Raw genomic sequence first — 26,779 nt, 5'->3', positions numbered from 1 at the left:
AAGATACTCTGGGACTCAAATATGGAATATGGAAGAAAAGACTCCGGAGGTACTTAATATGGAGCTAAAGTTAAGGGGTATTGTCGTACAAGTGTGAAGCCAAAACATTTTTTTTTAAACTGTGTCTGTTTTTTACTGCTATCTGGGGCTCTGTTAAAGAGGTTTCCACTCTACTCCTCCAACTCCCCCATTCTGCTAATAAAAGTGTTCTTATTTCTCTATCTTTGTTGCTGTTGGAAAGTTCCCTTCACTTGCTGTCTAGTAAAACGTCATCAGCAGAACAATAAGCTCAACAAGAACAATGAGTGGCTTGTAACAGTAAAGAGAATGGTTAAGTGTTAGGAATAGGAGGAGTTTAGGGAATTTAGATGTTTAGGCTACACTTAGGGTCACCACACACATTACAATTTAATTTTGCAATCTCCTTTGGATCTAAAAACAACTATGTAGTGTATGGCCTGTCTGATTGGATGCAACATGATTGGATATATTAAGTAGTAGTTTTGGTAAACATAATGTTGATTTTATGGTCCGATTGTAACATGTATGTTGAGCATTAGGATTAGGGAGAGGTCAGATTTAAAGTTTATGCAATAGGGGTTCACTAAGGGGTCATATGTTGGGGGGGGGGGGGGGGGGGTTAGATGACAATGGCCACGTTTAGGGAAAAGTTTAGAGTGTTAAGGGCGGTGTTAATTTTTAGATGGACTTAAGGGGTAGCCATAGATTTCACCTTCTTCAAATTGTGTCATTTATCTTTGTATTCAAACTGCCCTGCACTGTAGAACTACCACAACAAGCTCTCAGCTACAGATTACCTGAGTGCTTGTTCTGGCTCTCGCAAGACTAGGCTTCCCAGTATAGTTTATTCTGATGTCATAACAAGGTAGTCTGATGAGAGTTCTTTTAATCTTAAAAGTTTATGATCATATAGCGACAAGATGTTCTATTATAAAGATTAAAATCAATTATAATTATCATGCAAATATATTCTTGTATTTTATTGTTATATTATTATTATTATACACGATTTATATAGTTCCAACAGTTTGCACAACGCTTTATATCTTTACACACCAATAAAACACCAAAATACAATTCCATTACACAAGACTGTAATGAGAAATCTCTTTGGGTTTCTGTCATAAACCAGATTTTTATGTGACACTGGCTAGAAGGTAAGAAGGGTAAGAGCCTGAAGCTGCTGGTGACAGCAAAGCTGGCCAAAAACATTCTGCAGGAGAATACGAGGCATTGGCCTGTACATGAGCATGTGAATAGTGGCATCACTATCTACTAGGTAGAAAATGTACCCTGAGAACTGATCATTTGCACTGACATCCTTGCTGTCAGTTTTATGATCTGGCCACCTTCCTCTTTGTATACAAGGATGGTCACATAGGCTTTTTCATTACAACTTTGATATTTGCTATAGGCCAAGAAAGTTTAATCAAGCAGCAGATTATTTGTCTCGTATTGTCCTCAGTCCATACAAGGGATGGGAAGACCAAGAAGGAGAGCAGTCACTTGAAATATCAAAATCACCAGTCTTCAGGGTTAGACCAAAGGGCCTGGTGACCGCGCTGACCAACTGCCTTACCAGGACAGCTTTAGACATACAGTACTACCAAGTAAGAACTTGGAAAGGTGTTTGCCTTTTAAGAGGACCCAGAGCAGTAATGCCAGCTGCATTGTGACAATTGGATGGATCTAAAAAATGGCTCATGAAGGTCATCTAGGTGTGGTACAGACAAAACAATTTTACAGAGGAGCAGTATGGTGGCCTGGTATAGAAAACTAAATAGAAATGTTAGGTTTAAATTATGAACTATGACTTCATCAGTGGCAAAAATCTGAATAAAACAGTTGCATCATTACAAACATTTCCCAAAGGACTCATGGAATACAATCCAGTAACAGAAAAATTACAGTAGCACTAAAAAAAAACACTATACTGTTTGGTAGCTTGCTATTTGTACTCAAAATGGGCAGAGGTGGTTACAGTAGATGTCATGACTGCCTTGGATGGTCCTCGAGATGGGGACTATCACTGGTTATCATTACTGGCAATTAGGGATGAGCTTCGTGTTCGAGTCGAACATACGTTCGACTCGAACATCGGCTGTTCGCCCGTTCGGCGAATTCCGAACGTTATGGGCCGTTCGCGCCAAATTCGTGTGCCGCTCACGGCCCACAATGCACTGCGTCATCGCAGTGCATTGCTGGCTCATGATTGGCCAAGCATGCACTGTGACCACGCATGCTTGGCCAATCACAGCGCCAGCAGCAAGGAGAGCCATGATTGGCCACAGGCAGGATGCCTGTGGCCAATCATAGCTCAGGCTGTGTAGTACACGCCACACACTATATAAGGCCACCAGCGCGGTGGCCTTGTGTAGTGTGTTGGCGTCTGAAGCAGTTAGTGGGTGTTCTGTGTACCTTCAACACAGTATACACCGATCGTTATCGGCCGATTTTCGATCTTGCTCTTCTGTAGTGGTTGTTGTCTGTGTGCTCTGACCGCAGTATACACCGCTATATTCACCTCACCTATATAGCTAGTGATCTATCTTTTATAATAGAGCTTGCAGTCAGTAGTGTTAGGAGCTTGTGCGCGCTGTCTGCATGCTCTGTACCCTGTACACACCGCTATATCCACCTACATAGCTCTTCTCTATTTGAGCCCACTTGCCATCTGCAGGAGTTATTGGAAGTTGTGTGTGCCTCCAGCAAATCACAGTATACATCTGTATATACCCCTTTATCTCTGGTGTTCTATAAAAAAGGCATCTGCAGGAGTTAGTGGGTGTTTTGTGCCTCCAGCACAATATACACCTGTATCTACCCTTTATTGCTGTTCTCTAATAGAGCCATCTGCAGGGCTTAGTGGGTGTTGTGTGACTCCATTACAGTATACCCCTTTATCTCTGGTGTTCTATAATAAAGGCATCTGCAGGGCTTAGTGGGTGTTGTGTGACTCCATTACAGTATACCCCTTTATCTCTGGTGTTCTATAATAAAGGCATGTGCAGGAGTTAGTGGGTGTTGTGTGCCTCCAGCACAATATACACTACCCAACTGCTGTTTTACCTAACTCCTTTCAGGCCATTACCATGTCTGGAAGGCCAGCAAGGAGAGGCAGACAGGCGCGAGCCGATAAAAGAGGGCAAGCAGGCTCTGTGTCTAGAGACAACAGTGCTGGTCGTGGACGCGGTGCATTGTCATCAGCAAGTGGCCATGGGACATGCTTGTCCTTCTTTTCGGCAGCTGGACATGTTGAACCGCAACATGCCAATGACTTGGTAGAGTGGATGACCAAGCCCTCTTCATCCTCCTCATCCTCTCTCACCCAGTCTCAGGGTACTAGCAAAGCAGCTGCCAACGCATCGTCTTCCCTCCTCTCAATGTCATCATCAGTGACTCCTTCCCTAGACCCACCACGTCCTCCTGAGGAGTCTCCTGAACTCTTTGAGCACAGTGTTGGGTACATGCTCCAGGAGGATGCCCAGTGTTTTGTAGCCTCTGATGATGACACTCAGCTAGAGGCAGGCAGTAGCGTGAATGCAGAGAGAGGGGATGCTCAAGAAGGACAGCAATCTGGCAGTCATGTTCCACAAGCTGCAGCATATTGCCAGGTTTGCTACAGCGATGAAGAGGGAGGGGATGATGAGGGCACTGACTCCACGTGGGTGCCTGGTAGGAGAGAGGAGGAGGAGGAGGCACATGTCCAACGAGGCAGGATGCCCTCCGGGGGCCAGCTTAGAGGCAGCACACCGACTGAATCACACCGCAGAGCTCCGCCTGTGCAGGGCGCTGCCTCTGCGCCTTATTCTAAAAGTTCTTTGGTGTGGGCCTTTTTTGAGACAAGTGCATCAGATCGCACCGCTGCTATTTGCAACATATGTCTCAAGCGTATTTCGCGTGGCCAAAACATCAGCCGCTTGGGCACCATATGCTTGACCAGACATATGTTGACCTGCCATGCAGCTCGTTGGCAAGCGTACCTCAAAGACCCACACCAAAGAACAAAGCGGACCTCTCCTTGCTCCTCATCAGCTGGCATCTCCAACCCCACTAGACCTTCAGTCCTCTCTGAAACCTGCTCTGAGGGGAATGAAGGTGTAGAATTAGGTGTGTCACAGCCAAGTGCTTCCGGGCACTCTGCTAGCGGTACACCCACGTCCGATTATAGCAGGCAAATGTCCCTGCCCCAGCTGCTGGACCGGCGAAAGAAGTTCACTCCCAGCCATCCACATGCCCAGCGGTTGAATGCTAGCTTGGCTAAATTGCTAGCACTTCAACTGCTGCCTTTTCAGTTAGTAGACTCGGCCCCCTTCCGTGAGTTTGTACAATGTGCGGTTCCTCAGTGGCAGGTCCCCAAACGCCACTTTTTCTCACGGAAGGCGATTCCGGCTCTCTACCGGCATGTGGAAGGCAATGTCCTTGCCTCGCTGGACAGGGCGGTCAGCGGTAAGGTGCATATTACCGCTGACTCATGGTCCAGCAGGCATGGACAGGGATGTTACCTGTCTTTCACGGCCCATTGGGTCACTCTTCTGGCAGCTGGGAAGGATGCAGGACAAGGTGCAGTAGTGTTGGAGGTTGTTCCGCCACCACGCCTCCAAAATGCTACTATTGGTTGTGACACACCTCTCTCCTCCACCCCCTCCTCTTCTTCTTCCTCCATGGCCTCTTGCAGTGCTATGTCCTCAGAACCAGCGGTGCTCCGTAGGCGTTCCAGGGGCTAAGCAAGTACGCAGGCAAAACGATGCCATGCCGTGCTTGCGCTGGTTTGTTTGGGGGACAGGAGCCACACTGGGGCGGATGTTTTGTCAGCTCTGCAGGGGCAGGCCGAGAGGTTGTTTTGCGCCACGCCAGCTTAAGCCAAGAATGGTGGTTTGCGACAATGGCACCAACCTCCTCCGACAGGGACAACTGACCCATGTGCCCTGTGTAGCTCACGTCCTTAACCTGGTGGTGCAGCGGTTCTTGGGCAGGTACCGGGGCTTACAGGATGTCCTGAAGCAGGCCAGGAAAGTCTGTGTGCATTTCCGCCGATCATTTAATGCCTGTGCTCGGTTGGCTGAGCTCCACAAGGAGTTGAACCTGCCCAAGAACCGCCTTATATGTGACATGCCCACCAGGTGGAACTCAACGTTGGCCATGCTGCAGCGGCTGCACACGCAGCAGAGGGCCATCAATGAGTACCTGTGCGACTACGGCACCAGGACAGGGTCAGGGGAGCTCGGTTTTTTCTCACCACACCAGTGGGGCATGATCAGGGATGCATGCACTGTCCTGTCAGCGTTTGAGGAGGCCACAAGGATGGTGAGCAGTGACAGTGCATGCATCAGTGACACTGTACCTCTTGTCCACCTCTTGGAGCATACGCTGCGTGGAATAACGGACAGGGCACTTGAGGCAGAACAGAGGCAGGAAGAGGAGGACTTCCTTGCCTCTCAAGGCCCCCTTTATCCAGACAGTGTTCCTGCTGTGCCACCCATCACACAGGAAGAGGATGAGGAGAAAGAAGAGGAGGAGGAGGATGATTGTGTCTGCATGGAGGTGGAGGCTGGCACTCAGCATCAGCAGCAGCAGTCTTGTAGGGATGATTTACAGTCCCAAGAAACACGTGGACTTGTACGTGGCTGGGAGGAGGTAGGTGCGGATCATGTTGTCCTTAGTGACCCAGAGGACTCCAGACCGAATGCCTCAGCTAACCTACGCTGCATGGCCTCCCTGATCCTGCAAAGCCTGCACAAGGATCCTCGTATTCTTCGGATCAAGGAGAGGGACCATTACTGGCTGGCCACTCTCCTTGATCCACGGTACAAGGGTAAGGTTGCCGACCTTATCTTGCCATCGCAGAGGGAGCAGAGGATGAGACATCTCCGGGAGGCCTTACAGAAAGGTCTGTGCAACGCGTTCCCAGAGACTAGGAGGTTACAAACTCCTGGTCCTGGACAACGTGTTGCTGAGGCATCGGTCAGAAGGAGCGGTGGAGAAGGTGGCCGTCTGACCGATGCTTTCAGACAATATTTTAGTCTGCAGCCCCAAGGTATGATCGGTTCCAGCAACCATCACCAGCATCTGATTTACATGGTGCAGGAATACCTAGGGGCAAGGTCAGACTTGGACACCTTTCCCACCGAAAATCCTCTGGCTTACTGGGTCTTGAGGATGGATCACTGGCCAGAGCTTGCACAGTATGCAATTGAGCTACTGGCCTGTCCTGCATCCAGCGTTCTTTCGGAACGCACCTTCAGTGCTGCTGGTGGCTTTGTTACCGATCACAGGGTGCGCCTGTCCACCGAATCAGTTGATCGACTGACCTTCATCAAGATGAATCAGTCTTGGATCACCCACAGCTACCAAGCACCTGAAGCTGATGTAACCAAATAATTTTTTTTTAAATATCACATCCCTTGAAGACTGCCTATGCTGATGCTGAGTGACTTTCCTGTTATGTTGATTGTCTATCCTCTTCCTCCTCTGCTGATATGTTGGAAGAACATTTCTGGCTCTGGGTGATGCCAGCAGCCCAATTTTTCTGCCCCTGTTTAACAGGGGCGTTTAATTACAATTTTTGATGCAATGCTTTGCAGCAGGGCTAATTCCTGCAATAAAACTAGAGTATATGGGAGAGGTTGCAGTGTGGTGGCACCAGCACCAGTGCCTAAGGCCCAATTTTTCTGCCCCTGTTTAACAGGGGCGTTTAATTACAATTTTTGATGCAATGCTTTGCAGCAGGGCTAATTCCTGCAATAAAACTAGAGTATATGGGAGAGGTTGCAGTGTGGTGGCACCAGTGCCTAAGGCCCAGTTTTTCTGCCCCTGTTTAACAGGGGCGTTTAATTACAATTTTTGATGCAATGCTTTGCAGCAGGGCTAATTCCTGCAATAAAACTAGAGTATATGGGAGAGGTTGCAGTGTGGTGGCACCAGCACCAGTGCCTAAGGCCCAATTTTTCTGCCCCTGTTCAACAGGGGCGTTTAATTACAATTTTTGATGCAAGGCTTTGCAGCAGGGCTAATTCCTGCAATAAAACAAGAGTATATGGGAGAGGTTGCAGTGTCGTGGCACCAGCACCAGTGCCTAAGGCCCAATTTTTCTGCCCCTGTTTAACAGGGACATGTAATTACAATTCTTGATATAATATTTCACAGGAGGGCCCGTTCCTGTGCCCACCCAGAGTCACTTTGAGGGCTTACAATGTTGTGGCAAAACCAACACCTTGTTCCGCCGTTTCTGCAGAGCATATAGGGCAGGCCCCTACTTTCAAACATCCAACTTACAAACATCTCCTACTTGCAAACGGAAGGAGACAACAGCAAGTGAGATGAAAAAAGATGGACGACAAAACAAATTATACAGGGGTGATAACCCTTCCCTATGTTTTCCAAAAAGCTTAAAAATCGTTTTTTGACTGGAGCTACACTTTAAAAATGTACCAGTTGAAAATTACAAACAGATTCAACTTAACACAACAAACCTGCTGTTCTGAGTATATAGGGCCTGGGGGCCACACGCATTTCCTTTTTTTAATATGGGTACTGGGTTCCCCTTAATATGCGTACAAGACCCAAAGGGGCTGGTAATGGGAAGGGAGGGCTACCCATGCCATTTTTCTCAATGATTTTCAACCATATTGCAGGAACCAGATATAACATTAAAACCGCAAGCAGTTTTAAATGGTGTTATTTCCGTTTAATGTCATTTTGTGCAGGGACTGTTCTAAACACGGGAAACACGTGGCACTTCACAGGCATACTACAGACACCCCCCAGGCACCATATTTAAAGGGATATTTCACTTTTTTTTCACTTTAATCGTCATTAAAATCAGTGCTCCCGCCAAAACGGCCATTTTAAAAAACATTTTAGGCATTGACCCATGTCCCCTGGGGCAGGAGCCAGGTCCCCAAACCCTTTTTAGGACAGTATCTTGCATATTAGCCTTGAAAATTAGCACTTTTAATTTCGAACGTTCGAGTCCCATAGACTTCAATGGGGTTCTAAAGTTCGTACGAATTTGGGGTCCGTTCGAAAGTTCTGGTGCGAACCGAACCGGGGGGTGTTCGGCTCATCCTTACTGGCAATGATCCACAATTTATGTCAAAAGAGTTTGAGACTTTCCTTAAATCAAAGGAAATAAAGCTTGTCTTAACACCCCTATACAATACTTAGGCCAGTGGAGGTGTGGAATGTTTAACTAGCAACAATGAGGAAATGCCTAAAAAAATGATTATAGGCCCTGATCTACGAACCCCACACAAATTTGAAGCCACCAAAGTAGCAGAACCCTAAACCTTCAAGCAAGGGTGATGCAAAAAGAAACACTAGATACCTACCCTTATTCCTGACCAGTGGGTGAGGATAAGTAAATTGCTAACCAAGTCAAAGTTTAACCCCATTCTATCTAATCCTGCACAATTCCAAAGCCGATTGGGCCTGTTAACTGATAGGCTAAAGGATATGGATCCTTTGGTCGGGCAGAACACTACTTCTGATTGGCTTACTTGGGTTGATGTGTCTAGTCCTACCACACAGCCACACATATCTGGACAACAACTTCCACTTTCATGAACTGGAGATTGGATCTTGTGGAGTTCAGAACAGCCTGAATGGCTTTATAATGTCATCAAATTTTGAAATGTGACAGGGATTGGGGGGTGGGGATATATTGTGTATTTGGTAAGTTCTGTGTATTGAATGTAGTGGTGCCCCCGTGGAGTCACTACGTGTTCTAGCATCCACATATTTCACCCAGTCTCTTTCTTGTTGTTTTTGTTGTTTTTATTAGGGGATTAAACTTGGATGGGGAAAGGGACTTGGGATGCCCAAATGATGAATACTTCTTAATGAAATCAATCTTAGTTGAGTCTAAATTTGAAAGTCTCTTCCTCTGCATATCTCCTCAAGCACACTACTTGAGATCACTTGCTTTACTTAACTGTCCAAATTTAGGTTCCTGTCACCGTTAGCACATGGCTGGGTCACTCTTAATAAGTCCTAACGTTTTTCTAGTAGCCCTTTACAGGCAGGGTTCTGTCGTACCCTTTGTGGTAGCAACTGTTTTAGTTGAGAAGAATAGATGTGTTTACTAATATTTGGTGGACTAGTGATCCCAGCACGTCCAATACAAATCCTGCCAGCCCTTGTGGGTGCAATGACTTGACTCCAAAACAACACCACAGTCTCTCCCTCTGACTCCACATCTAATCCTGGCATATCTCTCCCAGAGCTTCTCACTGTGCTTCTCACTCACCAACCCTGGCATGGATCCCTCCTGAATGACTTTCCTGACCATGCTCCCCGTTGTCCTCCTCCTGTTCCAGGACACCTCTCAATGACCGTTTAAAAAGAGGCTCCCTCCCAGCTGCCGAGCTCCATGCCGGAGGTCACCCCCCCCCCCACCGAAAGGGGGTTCCCTCAGACCATGACAGCATAACATGCCATCATCTTAGTTCTTCCACCCTACAACACCTGCCACAACAGGCTGACTATGGGTATATATAGGAGGCCTGTCGCCTGCCAATCCTAGTTAGGGATTGGTCAGGGCTCCCAAATACGCCCCATGTCACTCTAGCACTCTGCCTTGGCTCCTTTCCAAAACCCTCTCACTGGAAACAGATGAGGTGCCACAGAGATGAAGTACATGTCAGTCCCCTGCTGCTACACTAAACCACTCCCCTGCCCCCAGATCAAAAACAAACAGGCCTATCTCACAGCATAGGACTGCCGAAATTTACCTGCACTGGCAGTATACAAAAAAAACACTACTCTAGCACCTACCTAAAGGTAGAGGGTGCTACATGTAATTTTAAGAAAGTGTTATGGCATTTCTGTTTTAGGAGCTAAGAGGAGGAGTTGGAGTAGGAAGTTTGTGTGATTAATAATTTGAGCTCCGGAAGATTTTACCTCCTTCATGACCAGGCCATTTTTTGCTATTCGGCATTGTGCTACTTTAACTGGAACATGGAACACTGTACCAAAACTACATTTATATAATTTTTTTTCACACAAATAGAGCTTTCTTTTGGGGCTATTTGATCATCTCTTGGTTTTTATTAATTGTGATATAAACAAAAGAAGGCTGAACATTTTGAAAAGAAAAAAAACAATATTTTTTTACATTCTGCTGTAAAATATATCCAATAAAAAAGTGCAAAAATTCAAAAATGTATTCAGCTACATGTTTTTGATTAAATAAATCCCAAAACGTGTATATTGATTGGTTTGCATGAAAGTTATAGTGTACTCCCTAAACTTCTGTATGTATTTAACGCCCTACCAATTAAAATCCCAGAACTCTTCTTTAAAACATTAAACCAAATTCAGAGGCGATTTTTGTGGGCTGATAAGAAACCTAAAATCCAATTCCGACATTTAACACTGGCTAAAAGAGATGGGGGTATAGGATTGCCGGACTTCAAAAAGTACCACCAGGCTACCCATGTCACAAGAGTAATAGACTGGCATTGCCATGGCCTGAATAAGGACTGGGTTCAAATAGAAAACAATTTGGCAAAACGAGGCACCCTCTACCTCCCATGGTCGCTTCATTCCAGACAGCCCAAACTTATAGACCACCCACTAATTGAAACTACAATAAAGATCTGGCAAACACTGGTAAAGTCACAAAAAATCGCAACAAACCCAGGTCCCCTGACGCCACTCGCGAATAACCCCGAATTCATCCCTGGCCTGCACCACAACCTACCACAAGACTTTCTAGTGCACACTTGTATATCAGGTACACAAGTTAAGTCATTCGAAACATTGACCGAGGAGGTGGGGGAGCTGTTTCCTGGAAGTTGGTTTTACATTCAACTGAAGGATTTCCTGGTAAACAACAAACATAAAAATCAATTTCGCCTCCCATTGACTCAGATTGAGAATATATGTCTACAGAGATCACCAATAACGAACACCACGTCTCTTGCATACTCATTGCTAATTCAAGCGTCACAAGCTGACAAAAATAAATTCAAAACAAAGTGGGAACGTGATCTCAAGACAAGCATATCTGAGGAGCAATGGAATAAGGCATGCGTGCTGGCACACAAGTGCTCCTTAAGCTCCAAATACCAGGAAATATCCTACAAAATTTTAGCTCAATGGTATATTACGCCACAAAAAAACAGGAGGTGGTCTCCCTCCACCTCAGACATGTGCTGGAGATGTAAAACACACAAGGGTACCTTCCTGCACATATGGTGGGAGTGCCCGCTAATACAAACCTATTGGGATGCAATCAAATCCTGGATAAAACACATAACAGAAACTCGCCTAGAATTGAATGCGGCCACATGCTTGATCAATCTGGTCCCCACCAATTTAAGCCGCTACAAAAAATCATTGTCCAGACACTTACTCACGGCCGCTAAAACACTGATACCAATCCATTGGAAAACAACCAAAACACCGAGCATTACAGACTGGTTAGACAGAGTGCAATATATCTACAAGATGGAGGAGATCGTGGCTACCAAACATGAAAATAGCACGAACTTTATCAAAACATGGCAACCATGGCTGATCTTCACACTCTCCCCTGAATTCCGCACGCTTAGAGATTAAACTCTTCAGCATCTTTTGACCCTCGTCATGGTGGGAGCAAAGCTTAAACCGACATAGAACATTTCTAATTAACGGAGTTATGAATGATAGCAATGGGCTGATCACACCCCACACCCCCCTTCCCCTTGCCCCCTACCTCCCCCCCCCCTCCCCCCCACACCCTCCACACCATACTCACCTGTCCCCAAACATCATACGCTACTTTGCGTCTTCAATTGTGTTCTTACTCCAACTTAGCCGCTAACCGAATTTGAACACAGTGGAGATGTACTTATGTGTTTTATTGTTTACAGATTGATTGCAATGATATTTGTATTCAGACTTTGACTGTAAACCTGATCTTATTTTCAATAAAACCTTTGATTGAGAAAAAAAGAAAGTTATAGTGCCTACAAACTTTAGTATATAATCTGGAATTTGTATTTTTTTTTATACTACTAATGGCGGTGATCAGCAACTTATAATGTGACTGCTATAGTACGGCTGTCAATCTGACACAAACTGTCATTGGAGGGAACTGACTAACTGCCACTGACATCACCAGTGACCTGATACTACTATGCACTGTCACTGTACTAATGACACTGGCTGGAAGGGATTAACATATAGGGCGATCAAGGGGTTAAAAGTGTGCCTAACCATGTGTAATGTGTGTACAGTGTGCTGCTTTTTACAAAATATCTCTCAAACTGACAGATCGCTCCCTCTGTATAGAGTTCTGTATTGTTTACCAACATAGAGCTCTGGGCTGTGATTGCATACGGTTGATCAGCAGGACCTGGCTGTGAATCACTGGTAAGGACTTACTGACAGGCTCCTGCTGTGTTCAATCACAGCGGAAGCGTGGCAGGGGGGTGCGCATGCCTGTGCCCTAAACCCGGCAGTAGGCAGTGATGTACGGGTACGTCACTTTGTCTACAGACGCGGCTTGCCCATGATACATTGCGGGCAAGTGGTTAATAAGGATGGTGACCTGTAAACTGTCTGTACTGCTATGATACAACAGCTAGAACCCTACATTGAAAGATAATTATCAGATGTACAATCTGGATTTAGAAAGGGAGTAGCTAGAGACATTATTGAGGATGCATGTGAATAAATTAAAAAGAGTTACAAGAGTTAATGAAAGTCATCATGTTCTTCGCTAATTACACCAAATCTTTTAACTGGCCTTTCATGTCCTTATGAATATGTTGCTGAACAGTCTTTGCCAAAACAGATGGCGGATCTACACAGTGCGTGTTTTCTGCTTTCGGTGAGTGTCTATTCCACAGGGGTGCGGTGGATGATTCTGAAGCACTGTACTGGATTACCTCTTTACTTTTCAAGTCACCACCAATTATTCGTGCACATCTTTGCACTGAATGTTGTGCTTTCACCAGTATGTTTATATTGCTGATCTTATCATGGGACTATGCATTTACATTTTTATTTTTTATTTTTTGTTGATTTTCATTCAAGATTGGACTTGCGGTATATATATTTTATTTCACTTTAGCACTTTTTTGGACTTTATGTCAATGTGCTGTCCATTTATAACACAGTACACTAAAACCTCGGATTGTGAGTAATGCGGTTTACGAGCGTTTCACAATACGAGCTGTTTTTAAAAAAAACTGCCTTGAATTGCGAGCGTTCTGTCGCAAGACGAGCAGGATTGAAGCCTGGGGTGCCGCACGTGGCCAGAGGTGCGAGGGTGCCGGTGACGCTCGGAGACACTCAGAAACACTCCATTCCCGAGTGGTCTCCATGCGTCTCCGAGTGTCTCCAGCGCCCCCTCCTCTGGCCACATAGTTTCATAGTTTCATAGTTAGTAAGGTTGAATAAAGACACCGGTCCATCCAGTTCAACCTGAGTGAGTGTCTACAATTGTCCCTATCCCTGTACATTGCACACCCACATCTTTCCCTACCCTCAAAGAGCCCACAAGCCAAGGTCCCCATACTTATACTAGGGCCAATTTTGGACAGAAGCCAATTAACCTACCTGCATGTCTTTGCGGTACTGCATACACTAGCAGTGATACTGGAATGAATTATCTAAGTTTCTGTTGATTTCTATGGGTAAACTCGCTTTGATATACGAGTGCTTTGGATTACAAGCATGCTTCTCCAACAAATTATGCTAGTAATCCAAGGTACTACTGTATTCATATTTCATTTTTCATTGCTGTTTTCATATTTCATTGCTGTTTATTTATTTTGGCGCTACATACTTTTTCTTAAGATCTCATGAATATGGGTGTCTTGGGTTATCTTATTGCTCTTATTAAGACCCTTTACAAGAAGTCACCATCAAGACAGAAAATAGAAACACAGACTAGTTCAAGATAGGCAAAGGAGTTAGGCCAGCCATATGCCCTGTACACACGGTCGGAGAATCCGTCGGAATGTGTCTTATCGGACCGTGTCGTCAGATAATCCGACTGTGTGTGGTATGCATCGGACTGATTCCGTCCGAATCTCCGTCGGACCCAATTTTCCAACATGTTGGAAATATTTCCCGACCAGCTGGACCGGTCGGACATATTCCAATCATGTGTAGAGCATTTTGATCGGACCAAGTGCCACGCATGCTCAGATCAAATTCCTACATCAAAGCTATTGGCTACTAGCCTGAATGTAGTCCCATCGTAACGAAATTACGTCATCACGTTCTGAAAGATCAGATTTTTTGCCAACTTGGCCCGACTGTGTGTATGCAACAGTTTCGGACACAATCCGTCGGACAAAATCTGACGGATTTGGTTGGCAAAATCTCCGACCGTGTGTACGTGGGCTTAGACAGTTCAAATCTCGGCTGGTTCAGCAGGAAACCTGGAACACACATAAAATATCTTTGATATGCTTATGACACTGCTTATAATTGAAAATGTGGAGGACCTCAAGAGCCTCATAGAGAGAAAAGATGAGACTTCAGCTAAATATAAAACTAAGATTATGACAACAGGAAAGACAGCTTACCTCAAAGCCAAGATTTGCATGTAAACCTAGCCGCCTACATCTCTCGTTCAGACAGATGGTTTTCACTGCAGGTGACCTACTGTATGCATTTACATTCTCCTTTTGAATTTCCCTTTTGCTCTACTTAGTATGCTAAAATATATTTGATGGAATAGAGATACATTTATAATTTTCTATATAATGTAGCTGAAGAAAATAAGCTGTCAACAGATGTTCATTGTAGGCACTCATAGACTTTGTTATTTTCTGGAGTTCCCTATGAGCCCTGAAATATTGAAGCCACCAATATGAAAGTGCTGACTTCATGCCCATATGACCTTAGGGTGGGAGGAGGGAGAAGGGGTGTGGTTTGCCAATGTTGTCTGTGTTTGTGGACTCGCACAGCCCTGCTCGGGAGCTGCGTTCCCACATGAGTGCCCCCTTAGCACACGGCTTGCTGAGGGGGAACTTAGAAGAAGAGAACAGTGTTGGTGGGGGATCGCCAAAGAAGAGGTAAGCAACTATTGCAACATGCAGGTAAGTAAAACATACTTTTATTTTCAGGAAAAAAAATAGCCTTTATTTTCACGTTAAAGGATAAGCTCACCTTTCCTAATAGGTTACATGTTACAACCACCCTCCCACACCCTCCTAATCCCCTGTTGTAACAGTAAACAAAAGATCTTCTCCGTGCACTCGCTGTGACAAGTTTAAAAAAACGCGCCCATGTGGAGCTCCACCCACCTGGCCGCATCATTTATTCACAGAGGTCTATAAATGTGAGAGCTAGAAGTACCTAGATCCTTTGTGGCAGTCAGCTTGTAGTTTTTGATGAATTATCAGGGTGCTCTTGAGTGCTGTAGGTAGTTCATTGATGCTTCCTGTCAGTGTGTAACTGTCTGCCCGTAGGAAGTACGAACAGACAGCTTACACTAACTGTCTGCAAGTGCTCTGCTTTGCACTTGCGAACTGCTGATCATAGGTGCAATGCTTTTCAGGCTCCTACAAAAAAAATAAAAAAAAATAATAAAAGCACATTTTAGTGGTGGTGGGTAGAAGATTAGCTTCATGTAGAGCAGGGATCTTCAAACCATGATCCTACAGTTGTTCAGGAACTACAATTCCCATCATGCCTAGTCATGTCTGTAAATGTCAGGGTTTTACAATGCCTCATGGAATGTGTAGTTCCTCAACAGCTGGAGGTCCGTAGTTTGAAGATCCCTGATGTAGAGCATAGGCTGAGTGTAAATGATATCCTAGTCCTGAGCCCTTCGCTTGTCCTTTTTGGGCATACATTACAAATTTCAGGACCTCTTTAATGTGATGCTGCTGATTCGTATTGAGTTAATCACTGAAATTATTTAACCACTACAACACAGGGCACTTTCGCCCCCTTCCTTCCCAGCCCAATTTTCAGCTTTCATCGCTCTAGCGCTTTCAGTGACAATTGCGCGGTCATGCTACACTGTACCCAAATGAAATTGTTATAATTTTGTTCGCACAAATAGAGCTTTATTTTGGTGTTATTTATTCACGACTCTGTTTTTTATTTTTTGCGATATAAGCGCAAAAAAAGCGGAAATTTTGAAAAAAAGCAATATTTTCTTTTTTCTATTTTAAAATAAATCCAATAAAATCAAATTTTGTCATAAATTTAAGCCAAAATGTATTCTGCTACATGTTTTTGGTAAAAAAAATCCCGTTAAGTGTATAATAATTGGTTTGTGTGATCACGGACATATGTACGCAAATGATCATGTACATATGTGTGCAGGTGATCACGTACATATGTGTTTTTAGTGGGACATGGGACATGTGATTTTAGTGGGACATATGTGGGGGACATGTTTTTATTATTAGGGACATGTGTTTTTATTATTTGGGGACATGTATGTTTTGGGGACATGTGTGTTTTGGGGACATATGTGGGGACTGTGTTTGTACTGTGTGGTGTGCTGTGTGTTGACACTAGACTGATGATCAGTGAGTAAAAAGCTGTAAAAAACAGCTCATACTCACTGATCATCAGCCGGCTGCAGCGTTCTGCTCTCCTCTCCTCAGCGATGACTTCCGTGTGAGGAGAGGAGAGCCGATTGCCTAGCAACCGGCTGTTTGTTTACATCACATGACGGCCGTGATTGGACACGGCCGTCATGTGATCAGGAGGGCCAATCATAGAGCCCTCCTGCCGATCTGAGATGTGCCGTGTCCGGATGACACGAGCACACCGGGATCGCGCCGCTGCGCGGGCACGCGCGCGCATGATCCCACTACTTCTGAAGGACGTTCCTGGACGTCCTATCAGAAGTAGACGACTCCCACCCGGCCGTATATATGCATTGGGCGGGTGGGAAGTGGTTAAAACAGAGAATTAAAGTGGTTGTAAACCCTTACAACACACTTTTTGCTACAGGTAAGCCTATAATAAGGCTTACCTGTAGCTACCCTGGATATCTCCTAAACCTGAACAGTTTTGGAGATATTCCCTGTATTTGCATGTGCCCTTGCTTCAGTTAGACTGTGCCATTACCGCGCATGTGTGGGAGTGACATTATGGCGGCTTCGGCCAATCACAGCGCCGGAGCCCACGATCCCCATAAGTAACTCCCTGCCCCAGTATATCCGATCAGCCCCTACCCTGTTCACCTTTAGGAGATCCCTGAAAACTCATTTATTCAGGGAAGCCTATCCCACACCCACCTAACTGTCCCCGAGCCACCCCCATCAAATCATTCTCTGCAGCTCTTACCTTTTGTACCACCCCCTCCCTTTAGAATGTAAGCTCTACGAGCAGGGCCCTCCTGTACCTTTTGTATTGAACTGTACTGTAATTGTGTTGTCCCCCTATACATTGTATAGAGCTGCATAAACTGTTGGTGCTATATAAATCATGTATAATAATAATAATAACTCCAGGAGCGATGTCGCCGACTGGAGTAGTGAACAAAGACCGATGCCGGGCTTCGATCTAAGGTAAGTAATACATAATGAGCTAGTATGCTATGCATATTAGCTCATTATGCCTTTGTCTTGCAGGGTTGTTTTTTTTTTGTGCTCTGGCTTACAAATACTTTAAGCCAGCCATAGACAGTTCAAATCTCACCCAAAATCAGCAAGAACCAGCCAAGATTCGAACCATGTATGGGCAGACTAAAGGTACCCAAGTTGATCGATGCAACCAGCCTGCCAGATTTTACATGCGATTATTGATAGCGATTTTTAACAGGTCCCCCCCACTGGGAGAACACAACTCCTGTGTTGATGGGGGAATCAAGCAACTTTCTTTCCTGCAACCACAGGTTGAATATTACTCCATGTATGGCTGGATTTAGGAAGACAAGATCTGCAATCACAACCCAGGTATTTCTCTCATGTCAGATTTTCTTTCATGTTTTATCAAAGGCGGAGTTAATATGTCTGTGTTTTCACATTACACAGACAAGCTTCTGAAATTCTGAGCATAATGATTTTAGCTTACGCGTTTAAAAAAATCATAAAAGAGCCAATGCATTTTTCGGGATAAACTGGAGGTCTGTTGGCCTGTTGCTGTCTCAGGGTATGACTACAAGGAGTTTAATCAGGTCTCTCACATTTGTTGTTTTATATCCCACATTGTTTTGCTTTGGCACAAAGATATGTTGGCGCCTCATGTCTGGCTACTTCCATTCTGCTGAAAACAGGATTTTATTTTTCTTACTTTAAGAATCTGCCTGGGCACTGGACGGCAAAAAAATTAAATGATAATTTGCTGTCTACTTTAGGTTAATGCTTGGGTAGCATTGTTGTTCTAACACCTTAGAAAGGGACTTCCTTGTGATAACATGGTGTAGATACAAAAACAATCCAAGACTGGTTCTTTGAAAACTCCTTACACTGTAACCTACCACACTTGTTAGCAGGCCTTTGATCTCAAGCCTGGAAAAAAATATATTCCTTGAAATGCTCAGAGTTGTTATAGATGCATCAGAGCAGACATGTGAACTGTGCAAAGCTCCGCCGCTTGCAGCTTTGATCAACAGATAGCCAAATTAACTTCAACTTGGTCAACAGAATGCATTTTCTTTTCAATAGATTTTAATTTATTAAACAAAAGAGATGTGATACGTTCATTTTTATGTTCTTGTACTAGTAATAAAATAAAAAATACCGTGCCGTGTGCATAGAAATCACAGGAATGTTCTCCAAATTCCAATATTTTATCCCGCACTTTAGCAAGGCAGATAAATCTTGTCTCTTTAATGTATATGATTGTTTCCTCTATGTACGGTATGTTATTTAATCAATTGAGTAACAGCCAGTAATACCCCTTCATCACCAGGTCATTATTCAGTTTTCAGTGCTGTGATAGTTTGACCAACAATTACCCCGTTATACATCGCTGTAACCAAATGAGTTTTATAAAAAAAAAAATTTAAGACGGCTAGACCTTTCTTTTGGTTGTATTTAAAGGGATTGCAAAGGTTTTTTTTTGTTTTTTTTTAAACTTGTCAAAATGACCTCCACTGGGCAGTTTGTTTTGCACAGACTGGCCCTGAACATCCTCTTCTGGGGTCCCTCTGCAGCACTCCTGGCTCCTCCCGCATCCTCCCTCTGTCCATTCACAGAATGCAGGACTCTTCCCTGGCCCCTGGCGCCACATCATTGGATTTGACTGACAGCAATGGTAGCCAATGGCTGCGCTGCTATCAATCTATCCAATCAGGACACAATGTGCTTGTTCCCATCCGGCAAAGGATCGGGGTCAGGTAAGTAAAACGGGGGCTCGGGGGGGGGGGAGGCTGCAGCACCACAAGAAGTTTTTCCCCTTAATGCATAGAATACATTAAGGTGAAAAACCATGAGGGTTTACAACCCCTTTAATATCGATTGGGTTTTGAATTTTTTACAATAAATGCAAAATACATACATTATTTTGAAACAAAAAATGCTTTCCTTACTTTCTTTTAAAATGAAAATGGCAGAACAGTACGGAACCTCCAAAATGGCCCTTTTTTTGGAAAGTAGACACCTCAAGTTGATCTAATTTTTTTTTGCCCCAATTTTTTGGAAATGAAGAAACAGGCCAGTACTAAGGGATTACCATGGAGCTTGGTAAAGGTGCACTAAATACAGTAATGTAAAGGCCATACACAGATGGAGGCAGAGGTGAAGGGGTTAATGTACTGGTCACATAAAATGGCAGCATGGAGTTGAAGAGGTTTAAAGCAGTAGTAAACCGCTGGGTGTTTTTTTTCTTTTTTCTATACAATGCTTGCCACATTATGCTAAACTTACTTGAAAACGAAGCTCTTCCAGCGACACGCTGTCACAGGTGCAGGCGCTTCCATCTTCACCCAGTCTTCCTCTCAGGTTTGCGGACTCTGGCTGTGTGTATGGCCGGAACTACAATGATGTCACTTCTGTGCATGCACGCAGGAGCCGCCATTTATGGGCTGGGTGGCTGTTCTTTCAGAGCGTAAACGCCAACGACATCACCAGCTGCATGTACAGTAAATATCTCCTAAACAGTGCACGTTTAGGAGATATTTACTTTACCTATAGGTAGGCCTTATTATAGGCTTACCTATAGGTAAAAGTCAAAGATGGGCTTTTACTCCCAATTTAATGTTCAAATGTGCAGTATAAGGGAGGTGAGGGGTTCATTTACAGGTCACATGGAGACAGTATTGTATATACAGTAGTACGTGTAGGAGAGGAGGGGGAATAAAGATCCCTGTGTTACTGAAACATAATGAATGGATCAGCAGCACCAGCTGCTGATCCATTCATGTTGTGCCATTCATAAATACTTATCCCTTCATTCCCTGTTGTAAGGAGAAGTGACGTGATCAGCACTGTAAATGATACAATGTGATCAATGCAATAACCAGTCACACTGATCACATGGTACCCAGCCCCTCGGATACACAGAGACACTGTACTCGGCCATCTATTGACAGCTGGGTACACAACAATGATCTGACATATCAGAAGCTGATAAAAAAAAAATTTATGAATTACATTATCCATACATACAAGGTGAATGGAGGAATCTTCACCACTGAACTATTGTATTATGACAGCAAGACTCTACACTGTCAGAATACACTGATCAGCACTGCAGCCAATTGGTTGCATGCACAGTGTCAGCTGTTTGGCCGGCTTCTGTCAGATGGGCATGCTAGAAAACCAGCAGCCAACCAGCTCCCGATCAGCACTTCCAGCCAATGGCTCAAACACTAATCGGTGCCCCCCTGTCAAAATACAACAGCTCAGCAGGAGGAGGTCACTGTACTAATGTTGAATCATTAGTACAGCAGCTTCAACCTGAGCTGTCAGTTTTTTTGTTTTTTTTTCGTTCAAACCAGACTTACCAACAACTATGTAGTGCAAGGGCCTGCCTGACTGCATACAGATTGATTGTATAGTTTAGGAAGGCTTTTATACTACATCATTTTGGTGAATCTAAAGTTGAATGTATAAGGATTGTAACATGTTTGGTGACCCTAAGATGATTACAACTGTGCCCCATGCAGGGCCATATTTTACAGGCATGGGATTGTACAAGTGTTGTGAGCATCCATGTACCGGCAATCCCATAACTGTTAATGGGACGCAGTAGCTGCTCCCAATGTGATATCCATTTGTGTGTGGGTGCACCTGCCCAAACACATACAGGGTGAGTTCTGGAATATGCACTCGCACTCTCATGGATGTCATATTGGGACACAGTGGCTGTGTTGATGCAATGAGCATGAATGGGACTGCCTGCATGGGCCAGCACAAAGGGACATTAGTGGCCGCCCCAATTATAAATGAATGGGATGAAAAACAAAAGCCCAAAAGATTCAAGCGTTTCAAACAGGAAGCCAATACAGCTGAAAACTGGTACCTGGTTAAGTGGGACGGGTCCCGGTGAATAAAGAAAGAACCATTAGAAGAAGGGCTGACAGAAAGATATCTAGAAACATTTAGGACTGGACATATTAACGGACTCATGGAATAGGCAAGTGATACCCACTGTCCTTTACCCAAGAGCCGGGATTTAAACTTGCAGAGGAAAATCCTTAGTAGATCTCCTTTCCAAAGAAACATGAGAAAAATGGAGAAAGTTTCTTATTTACTGTTGTAAACTCCCTGATCCTAAGGGCTCCGAAAAAGGCGATGGAATACGAAGCTATGAAAAGCAAGAGCTCAATTTCTGAAAAGCAAACCGTCTTCAAAGTCCCAAGAAGATCTCCTAATAGTTTAATTGATATGGGACGCCTATTACCTTGAGTAAGTTTGGATCTCCGAAAACCTTTCAACACCTGACTAACCTGAAAAAAGGAAGTTAATGAAGGCAGGCCTGCAAATTTCAGAAAAAATGACACGCCTGCTAGAATCTTTTGCACTGAGGCAGGACTGAGTTTTGATTGAATCAAGTTGGACATGAATGCCAGAGAGACTTTCACCTCCAAAGTATCCAAGCTCAGCTCCTGAGAAAATGAACACCATCTAGACCAGGAAAGACGACAGTCCATCCATGTCTTCTTTGCCACTGAATTTTCAAGGTTAGTCATTATCAGTTCCAAGTTAAGCCCCAGAGGAAATCGAGGCAAGGTATACCGCAATCGATCTGCCGATGGAGCCAACTCCCGAAACTTCGTGAACTGCAAACAAGATAAAGCGTCAGCTATATTATTATGACTTCCTGCTATGTGTTACGCTCTCAGCCAGATATTAAAATGCATGCCGTGCAAAACTAGAAAACGTAGCAATTTAATAACTGGTTGAGATTTAGATGACAATGTATTAATAATAGCAAAGAAAACACCCTTGTTGTCCGTGTGCACCAGAACTCTGCGGTTCATGAACTGAGCCTTCCAAACCACTATGGATACTATGACTGAGAATAACTCCAAGAGAACAAGGTTCTGTAAAATGTCCTGATGCAACCAATCTGAATGTGATTTAGAGGCGCACCAATGGCCGCTCATAAACGTGCCAAAGCCCAAAGAGCCCACAGCATCTGTGAAGAATTGTAACTGATAGTCGCTGGTAAAATCTTGCTGCCATATGGTTGAACCATTAAAATTACCTAAACAGGAGTCCCAGACCTTCAGATCATCTCTAATGCTTTTAGATATACGAACATGGGAATATTGATTCTTAAGGCTTCTGATAGCCAAAGAAAATGTACGTGAAAATACCCTGGCCATAGGAATGACCCTGGCTGAGAAAGCAAATGTAGCACCAGCTCCTGAAGAGCACGCGCTATGCTTTTTGAAAGTTAAGGTTACACCTGAACTGCAGTTTGGTTCAGGTACAATTGTTCTAAATTTGGACCTCAGCATCAGTCTGACTGGACTATAGAATGTTCAGCCTGGCCACAAGGGGCACTGTCTCTTCTGGCAGGCATAGAACCACAGTCTAGTTGGGTGCTTTAAGTTTACTCTCTCTCGGAGCCCGTCCAGTGGGAGTGTCTCTTGCTGTGCTTGCTGGGAGAGGGTACTTAAGATACGGATGTCACGTGTTTCGGGGGTTCCGGTCCAGAAGTATGTTCTGACTCCATGGTCCTTGTCCTCCTGGCCAGCCCCCAGGAAGGCTATGGCCTGGGGTGCGGATCCACCCAACTTGTTGTCTCAGGGCTGGCTAGAATTGGGGCTTTTGTGGTAACATGAGATTCAGCCGCAGGCCTATATCTTTACAACCCCGAGTTAAAGAGGGGAGGACTGACAATTTTTGACGAAAATTCTCATCATAGATATACCATGCTGTACCCTAAAAATGACGAAAAGCTTCCGCAATTATGTCCGAATGCTGGAATAAGCCTGAGCATTTACCTGGAAAGCATTCTCCCATGAAAGCTGCATAAATACAAAACCAATATATGTTAATGAATTGTCACTTGTGTAAGAATGTACCCCTGTAACAGCTGTAGTATTAGTAGACATACCCAAAGCACCAGGTACATGTGCCCCTACAAACTCATTATTATCAGCACCAAATGACTGTGCCCCTTTAGATTGCTGTAATACATTAGATAAAGATGCAATTAATATAGATAGATCAGAAACATTATTACTAGAATAGGTCTCACCACCAGAACTGTATATGATATGGATTGCCCTAACTATCACCACTCTATACCAGCTCATTAAAAAATACTTTCACAGTGCCATACACAAATTTTAAAGTGCCGTGCATATATTGAAAGTTCTATAATTTCCTCAATACACCCCTAATGAAGACATATATATTCCATACCACTATATAAAGTGCAATTCCATATTGTAAGCAATACCAAAAAAATATATAACGTAAAAAAGGACAGAAAAAATTATTCCAGTGCAAATGAATGTCCTAAGTGAGTGATCACTTCAGTGCCAGTATATTCCTCGTATATAAAGTGCTTTTTTTATAAAGTGCTTCTTTTATCCACCAGAACTGCCTGCTGTATGCCCACTGCTAGCCGCTGAAAGGGCAGGCTGAGTAGCGCTGCCGCGAATGGTGCTTCATTGCAACAGGGTACTGCAGTCGTGGTTCGGACCTAACGGTTTGTAAGAGACGGTCCTTAGCTCCCTTTTATCAGCTTCTTCCACGCGGGCTTTATGCCTGCCCAATTAGACCAATCGTTTACTTGATCGTTCTGACCAATCCCATGGCTGTTGCTGCCCAGGGATACGGCTGCAGCCAATGACAACCTGCAAATAAATAACAAACAGAAAAAATCTGCAGCCCCCCTTTGCACTATCCCATGAGGACCCCAGCATATTGCAATGACCTTACATGGGGATAAATAGAACACCTGCACATCCCTGTGTGGGTAAACACGATCCTGCATGGGGTATGGATGTAATCGCCCTGTGTGAACAAGGCCTTAGATTAACCCTTCATTGAACTCTAAAACAAACCCTCCTATTTATTCGCCCCTTGGGGCACTATTTCTCCTACTGTCACCAATGGAGCACTATTCCACACACTGACACCAGTGATGGGGTACTTTTCCTTCCACTGATACCAATGATGAGGCACTATTCCTCCCATGAACGCCAAGGATGGGGCACTATTTCCTCCCACTCACTCCAAGGATGGGGTATTATTCCTACCACTGACTCCAAGGATGGGGTATTATTCCTACCACTGACTCCAAGGATGGGGAATTATTCCTACCACTGACTCCAAGGATGGGGCACTATTCCCCCACTAAAGACGTGGCATTTTTTACTCCCACTGGCACCAGTCTCACCCTCCTAAGGTCTGAGGACAGTAAACTAGCCCCTTGTTTAGAAAGTTTGTAGACCCCTGCTATATCAGGTGCTCTTCGAACTGGTAATGAATCCCAGAGAATGAACTTTTCCTGGGATCAGTCTACCACACATTTCTAGTAATGTTACCCTCATATGTTTAATTCCAATTGTTTGGTAATCTTTTTGTTTCATTTTTCTGGTCTTATATACATTTTTATGTTGAATTAAAGAGAAATCAGCTCAATCAGAATGGTATTGATTGTTTTCTATGTTGTACTAGCATTCAAAGAAAAATGTAAAAACTGACAAAAAATTGGTATGTTGATGACCAGCATTAGTTACCTTTATATAATCAAATGATTGCTTAATCATGGAGATCATCACATTTCTATGAATTCCAATGACTTTAACTTTTTCTCCAACTGAGTAATTTCTCTGTATGCTTAGAAAGATGTAAGACTTAGCAAGTGTACTCCAGCCAAAAGTTCCCCACTGATTCCAGGAAATACTGGTACAATACCGGCGTGATCCTGATTTACAACCGAATATCACTTCCATAGATAACAGAGTTATTACTTGGCATGAATAGTATTTTCAATGATTTATCTGGAAATAGGTTCATGTGAAGACCAATTATAATATTGCATTTCTTTTTTTATTATTAGACTTTAACAAACTCTATGCAAAATGAAGTTGCTTTTATAGAACAGTGTATATTAATAATTATTTCTCATATTTAAAAATTCGTTGGACACTTTTACAGCGTACATAGAACAAATTACACAAGCCCTTCACGTGCCTCGCAATGAGTCATATAATGAATCATGTAATAGAAATCTAAGCTCCACCTATTGGTGACGACACATTTTCCTCCATGTGGTACTGACTCACACAATAAAAATGAAAGCTGGTCATACGTGGAGTCTTTTTGGAGAATTTGGACCAGTTCCTGGTGATCCGCCTGTGGTTGTCCCTGGTGGCCTCCTACCAGCTCCACATCCTTCAATCTGAAAATCCATGGAGCTGGGTGGAAAATTGTCCAATTAAATACAGTCATTGTCAGAATATTCTAATAGTGGTGAGGGGTGGCTGGCTGAATATATTATCCAGCAGGGGAGATTCCTCCATCTGCGCTCAGAAAAACGATACATTTCTCATATTCAGCCTGTAGAGTTGAATAGGGTAGATCTTACAATGTATGGCCAGCCTAATGCTAGCCATATATTAGTCGGAAAATAGTTTAAATGTGTTTTCGAAAAAGGAACACACTGTCATGAGAGCAAACGTTATTGCCATTATGTAATGACTGATTTTTTAATGATAAAGCGTTCAATGGACATAAATGAATCAGTTTCTTGTTTGTTTTTTGCTTCTGGGTCACATGTGTGCAGTACCAACAGTTCAATTTTTAATGGGCAAGAAACAAATTAACCTTTCAATTTATCATCTGTTTCCTTTGATTTTTTTTGGCTCAAAACATCACGACCAATTTTCAATTTGTGCTTATTAACTGGATGAAAAATAAATGAACTATCCAAATGATAGATTTTTTTTAACGATTTTTCGTCTAGTGTATGGGCACCATTAGACCCACTTGTACATATACTGCCTTTACACACACATGAACTTTATTGGCATCCCAGTTTTAGTCCGTAGGGTTCAATATTGAGTTGGCCCATCCTTTGCTACTATAACAGCTTCAGCTCTTCTAGGAAGGCTGTCCACAAGATTTACGAGTGTGTCTATGGGAATGTTTGATCATTCTTCCAGAAGTGCATTTGTGAGATCAGGCACTGATATGGATGAGAAGGCCTGGCTCACAGTCTCTGCTCTAATTCATCCTAAAGGTGTTCTATCGGGTTGAGGCCAGTTAAGTTCCCCCACTCAGAACTCGCTCATCCATGTCTTTATGGACCTTGCTTTGTGCACTGGTGTGCAGTCATATTGGAACAGGAAGGGGCCATCCCCAAACTGTTCCCACAAAGTTGGGAGCATGAAATTGTCCAAAATGTCTTGGTATGCTGATGCCTTAAGAATTCCCTT

The sequence above is a fragment of the Lithobates pipiens genome, unplaced genomic scaffold (genome assembly GCF_037356315.1).
Source record: "Lithobates pipiens isolate NorthernLeopardFrog02 unplaced genomic scaffold, aLitPip1_a1.2 Scaffold_18, whole genome shotgun sequence".
Lineage (NCBI taxonomy): Eukaryota > Metazoa > Chordata > Amphibia > Anura > Ranidae > Lithobates > Lithobates pipiens.
This window is presented reverse-complemented; position numbering follows the sequence as displayed.